This window comes from Macaca thibetana, chromosome 1 (genome assembly GCF_024542745.1).
Source record: "Macaca thibetana thibetana isolate TM-01 chromosome 1, ASM2454274v1, whole genome shotgun sequence".
In the NCBI taxonomy this organism is placed as follows: domain Eukaryota; kingdom Metazoa; phylum Chordata; class Mammalia; order Primates; family Cercopithecidae; genus Macaca; species Macaca thibetana.
The window spans coordinates 67,796,385-67,809,357 of record NC_065578.1 but is presented as its reverse complement, the minus strand read 5'-3'; the positions used below and the strand labels follow the sequence as shown (position 1 = coordinate 67,809,357).

Genomic DNA, 12,973 nt, shown 5'->3' with positions numbered 1-12,973 from the left:
TTTGCCACAACGTGGATGGGCCTGGAGAACATTATGCTAAGTGAAATGTGCCAGACACAGAAAGAAAAATATTGCATGATCCCAATTATATGTGGAATCTTAAAAACAGAAAGTCAAATATACAGAGACAGAGAATAAAACGATTGTGGGGTTGGGGAAAGAAATCGGAAAATATAGGTTAGAAGTTACAATGAAGCAGGTATATAGGATGAGCAAGTGTACAGAGCTGATATACAACATGAGGACTATAATTAATAAAATTGTACTGTATTTGGGATTCCTGATAAAACGAGCAGATTTTAGCTGCTCTTGTCACACACACTCAAAAATAGGTAACTATGTGAGATGATGGATATGCTAATTTGCTTCTCAATAGTAACCTTTTTACTATATATATGTGTTGCATTACATCGTGTTGTATATCCTAAATATACAAATAAAACTTAATTTTTAAATTAATAAAAATTGTAAATTCAAATGTGTTTCCATCCCTTTCTTGATAAAAAATGCTATAGTAACAGAAAAAAAAATCATTACAAATGGCATACATTGGAAAAATAAATGATCGCTATTTAATGTCTAGATTTAAACAACAAAACATTTACAGTCATAAAAGTCTATACAGTTGTCATGTCATGATGGTTTTAAGACCCAAATAAGAACTTGGGATCAAAGTCAGAAATACCACTATCTGAAATCATAACCAGCAAAAATGAATATAAAACGGGAGCACTTAGCCATCTGCAGAAACAGCATACACAATGAGGTTCTTATTCCCCTCTATACCTGGAATAGTGCTTCTCAGGGAGCTGACATTTTAATGCCCACTAAAATGCCACAGCATGAGCAATGACCAGTGTAGACTACCTGCCAGGCAAATTTCCCATGGGGAATGTAATAAGGAAGCATTCGGGTTTATATCTACTTCTCTTCTGAGACCAGTTATTGTGGTAGGTTCCCCCAGAGCATAATCAGTTCTAGCTGAACTGATAAGAGGCCATTTCTAAATCTACAAAGCTCAGGAATGTATTCTGGACCCATGGTGACTACACTGATATTCAGACTCCTGTAAGCTCAGTCTAAATCTTTCCACAAAGCTCTTTTACCATCTTAACTGAATGAGAAGAGAAGTGTCCCCTGAGAAAATAGCTGCATGGAGCATGGAGCCAAGGCCCTGCCGAGAAAAGCCTGCCTTCTGAAGTCACTACCACACCATTTGACAAGATGGAAAAGGGCTTTATTTCCTCCCTCTACTAAACCTATTCATTATAAAACTATTACTGAAAACTACACTTCTGGGAACAAAGTAACTGGAAATCCTAATTGTCTAAATATTTCTATAAGTCCATGGTGGTCATGAGGAAAATAAATAAGTTCTGACTTGTTAAACCCACATTTCTCAGAGTACAGAATGTAGCTCGCTGTATTTCTTCAACATTTTTTTGATCTGTGGGACAGATTGTGACTGACTACAGTATTCAGCAGACAAACTACATTTCATAATTTTATCCTATGACTCATTCTCTCAACAAGATGGTCGCCTCCAGACAAATGAAATGGTTTTGAATTCAAGCAAACAGAAGCTTCATAGCTTCCACATTATGCTGAATATAAAAGCAAACAAGCTCTTTTTCTAGGGGTCCTATAAGAAGCTGTGTTGAAGGGATCCTTAGACGCACTTGAGAAACTAGATGGCCATCTGTTCTGGATGATGCAGAAGTAATGTCTGCATGCAAATAGAGGGTCACACTAAGCAAATTCCAAGTTGACTTCTAATCCTAAATCTGCTATAAAAGATTGTGCAGAAGACAGTCAATCTAAGTGTCATTTAAAATTTCTTTTCTTCAATATAAATATCTACATCAACTTACAAAGAAACAGATGATGTTGGTCAACCCAATTAAAAGGGACAGTAATTAGAAAGACAATGCTCGAAACAAGATTCTCCTAGAAGAGGGATGATGAGAACGTTCCTGACGAGCAAAGATCCGTTTCCTAAAGAAGAAATGGCAATTCTCCTCAGGAAACACTGGCATAGATGTTTCCTGCTCTTTAAAAATAACATAAATGTGTAGGTGTCTTTTTTCTTTATGAAACTAATGTTTTATTGTTAGGTCTCCTTGGAGAAATATAATTTTTTACCATTTTAACTGACATCTGAAATCTATTTTTGTGTCTTAACAAGAGAAGCAACACTACCATCGTGTGGCAAAAGAGATTAAATTTGGTTTTTTTAAAGTTCCAGTCAGGGATGAAATTTAAATCCACAGATGAAAGTTCTAACCAAATGTACATTTATTTTTGTATCACTTGGATAATTAATATTCATGTGTCTCATGAAATAATTTGTAACTTAGCCAACTTCTTATAATAGAAGCAAAATTTATATGAAAAAGGAAACCCGTTATTAATTCTTCTCATTTAAGTTACACTTTTAACAGTGGCTTCTTGTTTCCTTGCAATACCAGTAAAACAAAAGAAAACATGTAAAAGCCCAGAAAAATATCAGATTTTTCTGCAACAAGGCAGTCATACATACTTAAAACAAACAAATAAGCAAGCAAGCAAAGAACTCTAGGAAAAATAATCAAGGAAAGGATAAAAATGAAAATTTAGAACATTATTTTATAAAGTACTTTCACCTGTGTTATCTTAACCCTAACAACAACCCTTTGATACAGCTATTAATATTCCCATTTTATTCATGGGAAAACTAAGATGAAAAGATAACAAATAATTTACTCCCAATTAGTTCATTCAGCCAGGAGGTGAGACAGCTCACCTAACACTTACTTTGTGTCGAGATTCTTATGAGGCACTAAGGAAAAATCAGTCCTTTCCTTTTCCAGCCCTGCTAATACTTTGTTCTAATTTCTGTATAGCACTTGCCACATTGTGTTGTAATGATGTGCTTTCTCCCTCAACTGGAAGTAGAATCTTTGACCTTTGTGATATTAGTTCATTTATTTAGTATATAGTATTGACATATTATCTACTCATAATGCATGCCCTGGAGTGACATTCCAAATACAGCCTTTTCTATATTGGTGGTTTTTAAAGTGCAGATCCAGAATCTGCAGCATCACTATCACCTGGGAACTTGTTAGATATGCAGATTTGAGACCCCTCTCCAGACCTATTAAATCAGAAAATCTGAGGGTGGGGCCAGCAATCTGTTTTAATATGCCCTTCAGGTGGTTCTGATGCACCCTCAGGTTTGAAAGCCCCTGCTTTACCCAGATCACCAAGGTAGATACCATTGCCTGCAGCCCACATCCATGTGCAGGGCTGAGGCATTTGTTCCACCAGCTGCTATGAACCTTGGCAACTGAGTTTTTCTCAGAGAAATTCCCACACACACACACACACACAAAATTCCCTCACCCGAAGCCACAAACGAACATCACCTGTTCCAGGAAGCCCTCCTTAAATAATATGCTCTTCTCCATGTGAGTTGAGAGTCCCAGAGCATTTTGTTGGTTATTCCATCATAACCTGGCACTTAAATGGCACTTGACAATAAATATTTACTTAACAAATATTACTCATCACAACACATTTAAGTTGTCTGTTAAAATGTCTACTGATTACCTTCCTTTCTGAGCTGTCAGCTGCTTGAGGGCCAGTACAATACCTCATTCATACTCTAGTGTCCAGTGTCTGGCAGGCTGTCTGACTGGTCAGTGCTAGACAAGTACTAATTGAATTAATAAACATTCTACTTTCTAGGGATTCAAAGATGAATGAAATATGAACCCATCAATGGGAAGCGCAAAATCAAGTTGGAGAAAGAGGGATGTTAACAAATTGTGGTACAGTAAGATAAATGTTACAAAAGAGTTAAGAACGAACTGTATTGCACCATAAATAATACCATGCCTTTTCATTTATTTCAATCCTGCCTATCTTTTGCAGTTCAGCCCAAGAAGACAGGGCTATCCTTTTTTCTAGATTCCTATAATATGTACTCTTTGCTTCACGCATATGGCCAGTGCTGGATGTGTGTTGTCAATTAGCGTTTTATGTATCTACCCTGCCTGCCCGTGTAAGTTGCAAACTGAGGTCAGGAAATATGTCTTTGTATCTCCAATATCAATCCCAACAATTCAACAATTGTGATATAGTCATCAACTTAATAAATGCTTATTGAAATAAAAACTAAATTACCCCTGCCTTAGGTAGAGTTCCCTGGAAAACAGATTCTGAACAGAGATTTTCATGCCGTAGACCTACTACGGAGTATCCTCTGGAACAACACTTGTAACAAGGTGGGGAAAGTAAATCAGGCAGAGGAAGAAATTTCACTGCAAGGCTGTTGTAACGGAGATCTCACAGGATCCTATAAGAAGCTCTGAAGCTGGGATGGCCCTTCAGAGTTGTCCTATATTGAGATCTGGGCCTTTGTGTCCCACATCAACCACTGGACGCAGGGTATCCCCAAGAAGGGGTGTTAATCTTGGATGAGACAACTGCCTTCTGCACAGGAACTAGCTATGAACCATTAGACAACACTCCCAGCAGCTGCAAGAATAGATATTTTGCTCCAGAAGAGAGGATCTGGGCAGTGCACCCCTATAGTATTATCAGTTCTTTAGTTGTGAGGAGCTTATATAGGTGTGGAGAGGTATTCACTACCATTTGTACTTTGCTTAATGTGTAATGTATTGAACTCATATTTCTCTTAAGCAAATTCTGAAAACCAGTTTGGCTCAGTGATTTAAATGGTAACTACAAATTTTACACAATAAATGTATTTAAATAATTTAAACTGCTACTATTATGGCTGATTCTTCACTTTCCTTTAAACAGTAAACAAATATACACAGAGCCAAAGATAAAAAACTCAAGTTTGTTCAGTATACTTAATCGGATATAAATTGTCAACACCACAGATATAATTTATTTATTATTTTCATACCTTCCAGAGTTATTGCTTTCTTTATATTGCTGTTTTCCTAGGAATTCTGAAGCATTTCGATTCCTTCCCAAAGAGTAATCATACCAGGTTTTAGGATCAGGTAGGAACATATAACCTGTTTGCTTAGTATAAGTGATTCAAATGAACCAGTGGTCATTAGATACAGGCCATTTCTAAAGTAAAGATTTGCTTGTTAAGACATGAATTTTTAAATTTCTGTCAGTCGGTATTAATTATCACAACTTAGTAGTTTTCCCAAAATGATGGATTCTTTTAATTTTGCATAACTGATAGACCCTAACTCATTGTCTTTTTATTATGATATATCAATATGGTCATTTGTATTTTCAATGCATGAATTTACTATGAATCTTTTATTATAATTGCCAGAACCATGTAAACATTTCATCTCATAAAACTTAAGGAAATAATCTGCATAGTTAGCTCTCTTAGTCAGGCTATTTGGCTAACTTGTCATTTTGGAACATCGTGCTGTACTTTCTTTACAGTAAGGAATCTTCAACCCATGAATATAGTACTGTTTATCTTTTGTATATTTAGGTATTATTTAATAATGTCTTTTAATAAGGTCTTGTTTTTTTCTCCATAGTAATCTTAAACTTTTTTTTATATTCAAAAACACTATTGCTATTGTAAATGATATCTTCTTAAATTACATTTTCTAATTACTTGTGGTGAGATATAAAAACGAAATTGACTTAATATCAATATTCTAACTTGACGCCTTATAAAACATTAATTTTAGGCAGTTCCAAGATGACTGAATAGGAAGAGCTCCAGTCTACAGCTCCCAGCATGAGCAACACAGAAGACGGGTGATTTCTGCATTTCCAGTTGAGGTACCAGGTTCATCTCACTAGGGCTTGTTGGACAGTGCGTGCAGGACACTGGGTGCAGCCACTGAGCATGAACCAAAGCAGGGCAAGGCATCACCTCACCAGGGAAGCACAAGGGGTCAGGGAATTCCCTTTCCTAGCCAAGGGAAGCTATGACAGATGGCACATGGAAAATTGGGTAACTCCCACCCTAATACTGTGCTTTTCCAATGGTCTTAGCAAACAGCACACCAGATTATATGCTGCACCTGGCTCAGAGGGTCCCACACCCACAGAACCTCGCTCATTGCTAGCACAGCAGTCTGAGATCGAACTGCAAGGTGGCAGCGAGGCTGGGGGCGGGGTGCCCGCCATTGCGGAGGCTTGAGTAGTTAAACAAAGTGGCTTGGAAGTTCGAACTTGTTGGAGCCCACCGCAGCTCAAGGAGGCCTGCCTGCCTCTGTAGACTCCACCTCTGGGGGCAGGGCCGTGTCGGAAAAAAGGCAGCAGAAACCTCTGCAGACTTAAATGTCCCTAACTCACAGCTTTGAAGAGAGTAGTGGTTCTCCCCGCACAGAGTTTGAGATCTGAGAATAGACAGACTGCCTCCTCAAGTGGGTCCCAGACCCCCGAGTAGCCTAACTGGGAAGCACCCCCCAGTAGGGGCAGACTGACACCTCACATGGCCTGGAAACCCTCTGAGACGAAGCTTCCAGAAGAACAATCAGGCAGGGCAGCAGCATTTGCTGTTCAGCAATATTCGCTGTTCTGCAGCCTCCACTGCTGATACCCAGGCAAACAGGGTTGGGAGTGGACCTCCAGCAAACTCCAACAGACCTGCAGCTGAGGGTCCTGACTGTTAGAAGGAAAACTAACAAGCAGAAAGGACATCCACACCCAAACCCCATCTGTTCGTCACCATCATCAAAGACCAAACATAGATAAAACCACAAAGATGGGGAAAAAACAGAGCAGAAAAGCTGAAAATTCTAAAAATCAGAGTGCCTCTCCCCCTCCAAAGGAATGCAGCTCCTCACCAGCAATGGAACAAAGCTGGATGGAAGACGACTTTGATGAGTTGAGAGAAGAAGTCTTCAGATGATCAAACTTCTCCCAGCTAAAGGAGGAAGTTTGGACCCATTGCAAAGAAGCTAAAAACCTTGAAAAAAGATTAGATGAATGGCTAACTAGAATAACCAGTGTAGAGAAGTCGTTAAATGACCTGATGGAGCTGAAAACCATGGCACGAGAACTACGTGACACATGCAAAAGCTTCAGTAGCCGATTCAATCAACTGGAAGGAAGGGTATCAGTGATTGAAGATCAAATGACTAAAATGAAGTGAGAAGAGAAGGTCAGATAAAAAAGAGTAAAAAGAATTGAACAAATCCTCCAAGAAATATAGGACTATGTGGAAAGATCAAATCTACGTCTGATTGGTGTACCTGAAAGTGACGGGGAGAATGGAACCAAGTTGGAAAACACTCTTCAGGATATTATCCAGGAGTACTTCCCCAACCCAGCAAGGCAAGCCAACATTCAAATTCAGGAAATACAGAGAACGCCACAAAGATACTCCTTGAGAAGAGCAACTCCAAGACACATAATTGTCAGATTCACCAAAGTTGAAATGAAGGAAAAAATATTAAGGGCAGCCAGAGAGAAAGGTCAGATTACCCACAAAGGGAAGCTCATCAGACCAGCAGCAGCTCTCTCAGAAGATACTCTACGAGCCAGAAGAGAGTGGGGGCCGATATCCAACATTCTTAAACAAAAGAATTTTCAACCCAGAATTTCATATCCAGCCAAACTAAGCTTCATAAGTGAAGGAGAAATAAAATCCTTTACAGACAAGCAGATGCTGACAGATTTTGTCACCACCAGGCCTGCCTTACAAGAGCTCCTGAAGGAAGCACTAAATATGGAAAGGAACAACTGGTATCAGCCTCTGCAAAAACATGCCAAATTGTAAAGACCATTGATGCTAGGAAGAAACTGCATCAACTAACAAGCAAAATAACCAGCTAACTTCATAATGACAGGATCAAATTCACACATAACAATATTAACCTCATATGGAAATGGGCTAAATGTTCGAATTAAAAGGCATAGACTGACAAATTGGATAAAGAGTCAAAACCCATCAGTGTGCTGTATTCAGGAGACCCATCTCACATGCAGAGACACACTTAGGCTCAAAATAAAGGGATGGAGGAAGATCTACCAACCAAATGGAAAACAAAAAATGGCAGGGGTTGCAATCCTAGTCTCTGAAAAAACAGACTTGAAACCAACAAAGATCAAAGGAGAAAAAGAAGGCCATTACATAACGGTAAAGGGATCAATTCAACAAGAAGAGCTAACTATCCTAAATATATATGCACCCAATACAGGAGCAACCAGATTCATAAAACAAGTATTTAGAGACCTACAAAGAGACTTAGACTCCCACACAACAATAATGGGAGACTTTAACACCCCACTGTCAACATTAGACAGTTCAACGAGACAGAAAGTTAAAAAGAAAATCCAGGAATTAAACTCAGCTCTGCACCAAGTGCCTAATAGACATCTACAGAACTCTCCACCCCAAATCAACAGAATATACATTCTTCTCAGCACCATATGGCACTTATTCCAACATTGACCACATAGTTGGAAGTAAAGCACTCCTCAGCAAATGTAAAAGAACAGAAATTATAACAAACTGTCTCTCAGACCACACTGCAATCAAACTACAATTCAGGATTAAGAAACTCACTCAAAACCCCGCAACTAGATCTCTGGGACACATTTAAAGCAGTGTGTAGAGGGAAATTTATAGCACTAAATGCCCACAAGAGAAAGCAGGAGAGGTCTAAAATTGACACCCTAACATCACAATTAAAAGAACTAGAGAAGCAAGAGCAAACACATTCAAAAACTCTCAGAAGGCAAGAAATAACTAAGATCAGAGCAGAACTGAAGGAGATAGAGACGCAAAAACCCTTCAAAAAATCAATGAATCCAGGAACTGGTTTTTTGAAAAGATCAACAAAATTGATAGACCACTAGCAAGACTAATAAAGAAGACAAGAGAGAAGAATCCAATAGATGTAATAAAAAATGATAAAGGGGATATCACCACTGATCCCACAGAAATACAAACTACCATCAGAGAATACTATGCACACCTCTATGCAAATAAACTAGAAAATCTAGAAGAAATGGATAAATTCCTGGACACATGCACCATCCCAAGACTAAACCAGGAAGAAGTTGAATCCCTGAATAGACCAATAACAGGCTCTCAAACTGAGGCAATAATTAATAGCATACCAACCAAAAAAAAGTCCTAGACCAGAAGGATTCACAGTGGAATTCTACCAGAGGTACAAGGAGGAGCTGGTAACATTCCTTCTCAAACTATTACAATCAATAGAAAAAGAGGGAATCCTCCCTAACTCATTTTATGAGGCTAGCATCATCCTGATAACAAAGCCTGGCAGAGATACAACAAAAAAAGAGAATTTTAGACCAATATCCCTGATGAACATCAACGCAAAAATCCTGCATAAAATACTGGCAAACCGAATCCAGCAGCACATCAAAAAGTTTATCCACATGATCAAGTGAGCTTCATCCCTGGGATGCAAGGTTGGTTCAACATATGCAAATCAATAAATGTAATCCATCATATAAACAGAAGCAAAGACAAAAACCACATGGTTATCTCAATAGATGCAGAAAAGGCCTTCAACAATATTCAACAGCCTTTCATGCTAAAAACTCTCAATAAACTAGGTATTGATGGGACATATCTCAAAATAATAAGAACTATTTATGACAAACCCACAGCCAATATCATACTGAATGGCAAAAACTGGATGCATTCCCTTTGGAAACTGGCACAAGGCAGGGATGCCCTGTCTCACCACTCCTATTCAACATAGTGTTGGAAGTTCTGGCCAGGGCAGTCAGGCAGGAGAAAGAAATAAAGGGTATTCAATTAGGAAAAGAGGAAGTCAAATTGTCCCTGTTTGCAGATGACATGATTGTCTATTTAGAAAACCCCATTGTTTCAATTCAAAATCTCCTTAAGCTGATAAGGAACTTCAGCAGTCTCAGGATACAAAATCAACGTGCAAAAATCACAAGCATTCCTATACACCAATAACAGACCAACAGAGAGCCAAATCATGAGTGAACTCCCATTTACAATTGCATCAAAGAGAATAAAATACCTAGGAATCCAACTTAAAAGGGATGTGAAGGACCTCTTCAAGGAGAACTACAAAACACTGCTCAATGAAATAAAAGAGGACACAAACAAATGGGAGAACATTCCATGCTCATGGATAGGAAGAATGGAAGACTCAATATTGTGAGAATGACCATACTGCCCAAAGTAATTTATAGATTCAATGCCATCCCCATCAAGCTACCAATGACTTTCTTCACAGAATTGGAAAAAACTACTTTAAAGTTCATATGGAATAAAAAAAGAGCCTGTATTGCCAAGACAATCCTAAGCCAAAAGAACAAAACTGGAGGCATTATGCTACCTGACTTCAAACTATACTACAAGGTTACAGTAACCAAAACAATCTGGTACCGGTACCAAAACAGCTATATTGACCAAAGGAACAGAACAGAGCCCTCAGAAATACCACACATCTACAACCATCTGATCTTTGACAAACCTGACAAAAACAAGCAATGGGGAAAGGAGTCCCTATTTAATAAATGGTGCTGGGAAAACTGGCTAATCATATGTAGAAAGCTGAAACTGGATCCCTTCCTTACACCTTATACAAAAATTAATTCAAGATGAATTAAACACTTAAATGTTAGACCTAATACCGTAAAAACCCTAGAAGAAAACCTGGGAATACCATTCAGGACATAGGCATGGGCAAGGACTTCACATCTAAAACACCAAAAGCAATGGTAACAAAAGCCAAAATTGACAAATGGGATCTAATTAAAGTAAAGAGCTTCTGCACAGCAAAAGAAACTACCATCAGAGTGAACAGGCAACCTACATAATGGGAGAAAAATTTCACAATCTACTCATCTGTCAAAGGGCTAATATCCAGAACCTACAAAGAACTCAATCAAATTTACAAGAAAAAAAAAAACAACCCCATCAAAAAGTAGGCAAAGGATATGAACAGACACTTCTCAAAAGAAGACATTTATGCAGCCAACAGACACATGAAGAAAGGTTCATCATTACTGGTCATCAGAGAATTGCAAATCAAAACCACAATGAGATATCGTCTCACACTAGTTAGAATGGCAATCATTAAAAAGTCAGGAAACAACAGGTGCTGGAGAGGAAGTGGAGAAATAGGAATGCTTTTACACTGTTGGTGGGACTGTAAACTAGTTCAACCATTGTGGAAGACAGTATGGTGATTCCTCAAGGATCTAGAACTAGAAATCTCATTTGACCCAGCCATCCCATTACTGGGTATATATCCAAAGGATTATATATCATTCTACTATAAAGACACATGCACATGTGTATTTATTGTGGCACTATTCACAATAGCAAAGACTTGGAACCAACCCAAATGTCCACCATTGATAGACTGGATTAAGAAAATGTGGCACATATGCACCATGGAATACTACACAGCCATAAAAAAGGATGAGTTCATGTCCTTTGCAGGGACATGGATGAAGCTGGAAACCATCATTCTGAGTAAACTATCGCAAGGACAATAAACCAAACACCACATGTTCTCACTCATAGGTGGGAATTGAACAATGAGAACACCTGGACACAGGAAGGGGAACATCAAACACCGGGGCCTGTTGTGGGGTGAGGGGAGGGGGGAGGGATAGCATTAGGAGATGCACCTAATGTAAATGACAAGGTAATGGGTGCAGCACACCAACATGGCACATGTATACATTTGTAACAAACCTGCACATTGTGCACGTGCACTGTAGAACTTAAAGTGTAATAAAATAAATAAATAAATAAAACATTAATTTTAATAATTTATCTCTAGATTTATTTTCTTACCCAGGTAATAATATTGGCTGCAATAATTTATTTTTTCTCCTATGTATTCCAAATGTTATTCTTCTAATTGAAATGACTGGTAACTAGTTAAATGTTAAATTAAAGTGGTGATATCAGGCATCCAAGTCTTGTTCTTGATTTTTAAAAAATTATATTAGCAGTGATGTTTAGTGTAAATTTTTGTAGATACCTTTATTAGAACAAGGAAGCTCTCATCTATAATTTGCTTTCTAAGAGTTTTTTTAGAATATTGAATTAGTGTTTAATTTTTTATTATATTTTATATTTTGAAATGATTACATCATTCTTGCTCTTTAAATTATTCTAGTAAAATACATTGTCTAATTCTGAACCTCTACTGAATTCCTAGAATAAATCCAATTCAATGATGATGGATTACCTTTTGATAAATTCTATTCACTAATATTTGTTTGTGTTTGCACATTTCTATGTGAAATGGGCCCAAAATTTTTCTCATTATTTTTTCATTTGGTTTTGGTATCAAGGTCTTATCAATCTCATAATATCAGTTGAGAAATGTTATATGTGCCTATTATGACAAATGTAGATGTGCCAATTGTTTAATACATATTTAAAACTAGATATTAAGTGCATATGAGTCGAGTATCATATTTTCATAGGGAAGAAAAACTGTTATCAAGGTATGCTGATATTTTTTTCATAATGCTCTGTCATAAATTCTGTTTTGTCTGATATTTAAGTAGCAGGTTGTTTATTTGAAAGGTTTGGATCAAGGTAAAATAGATAAGAAATTCCAAAGCAAAAGGCATACCAGCATGTAGATTTTCTTTTTTTTTTTTTTTAATTAATTTATTATTATTATACTTTAAGTTGTAGGGTACATGTGCATAACGTGCAGGTTTGTTACATATGTATACTTGTGCCATGTTGGTGTGCTGCACCCATCAACTCGTCATTTACATCAGGTATAACTCCCAATGCAATCCCTCCCCCCTCCCCCCTTCCCATGATAGGCCCCGGTGTGTGATGTTCCCCTTCCTGAGTCCAAGTGATCTCATTGTTCAGTTCCCACCTATGAGTGAGAACACAGCATGTAGATTTTCAAATGATGCACTGAGAACTAGTTTTACATATCTAAAGTCATTTGCATACAAACAGTATCAAAACATATCAAGAGTGACAAGTAGGTATGATTTAATAAGGATGATTTTGAAGTTATTC

At 37.7% G+C, this 12,973-nt stretch overlaps 1 protein-coding gene across 1 annotated transcript in view; it reads right to left on the bottom strand.

The window, feature by feature from the left end:
• The window catches only part of LRRC7 (leucine rich repeat containing 7), a 1,535,715-nt gene extending 1,522,958 nt beyond the window's left edge, over window positions 1-12,757 (bottom strand). The window contains exon 1 of the mRNA XM_050804492.1: window positions 12,748-12,757. The gene's annotated coding sequence lies outside the window, so the exon portion shown is untranslated. The remainder of the gene's footprint in view (window positions 1-12,747) is intronic.
• Window positions 12,758-12,973: the final 216 nt, after the last annotated feature.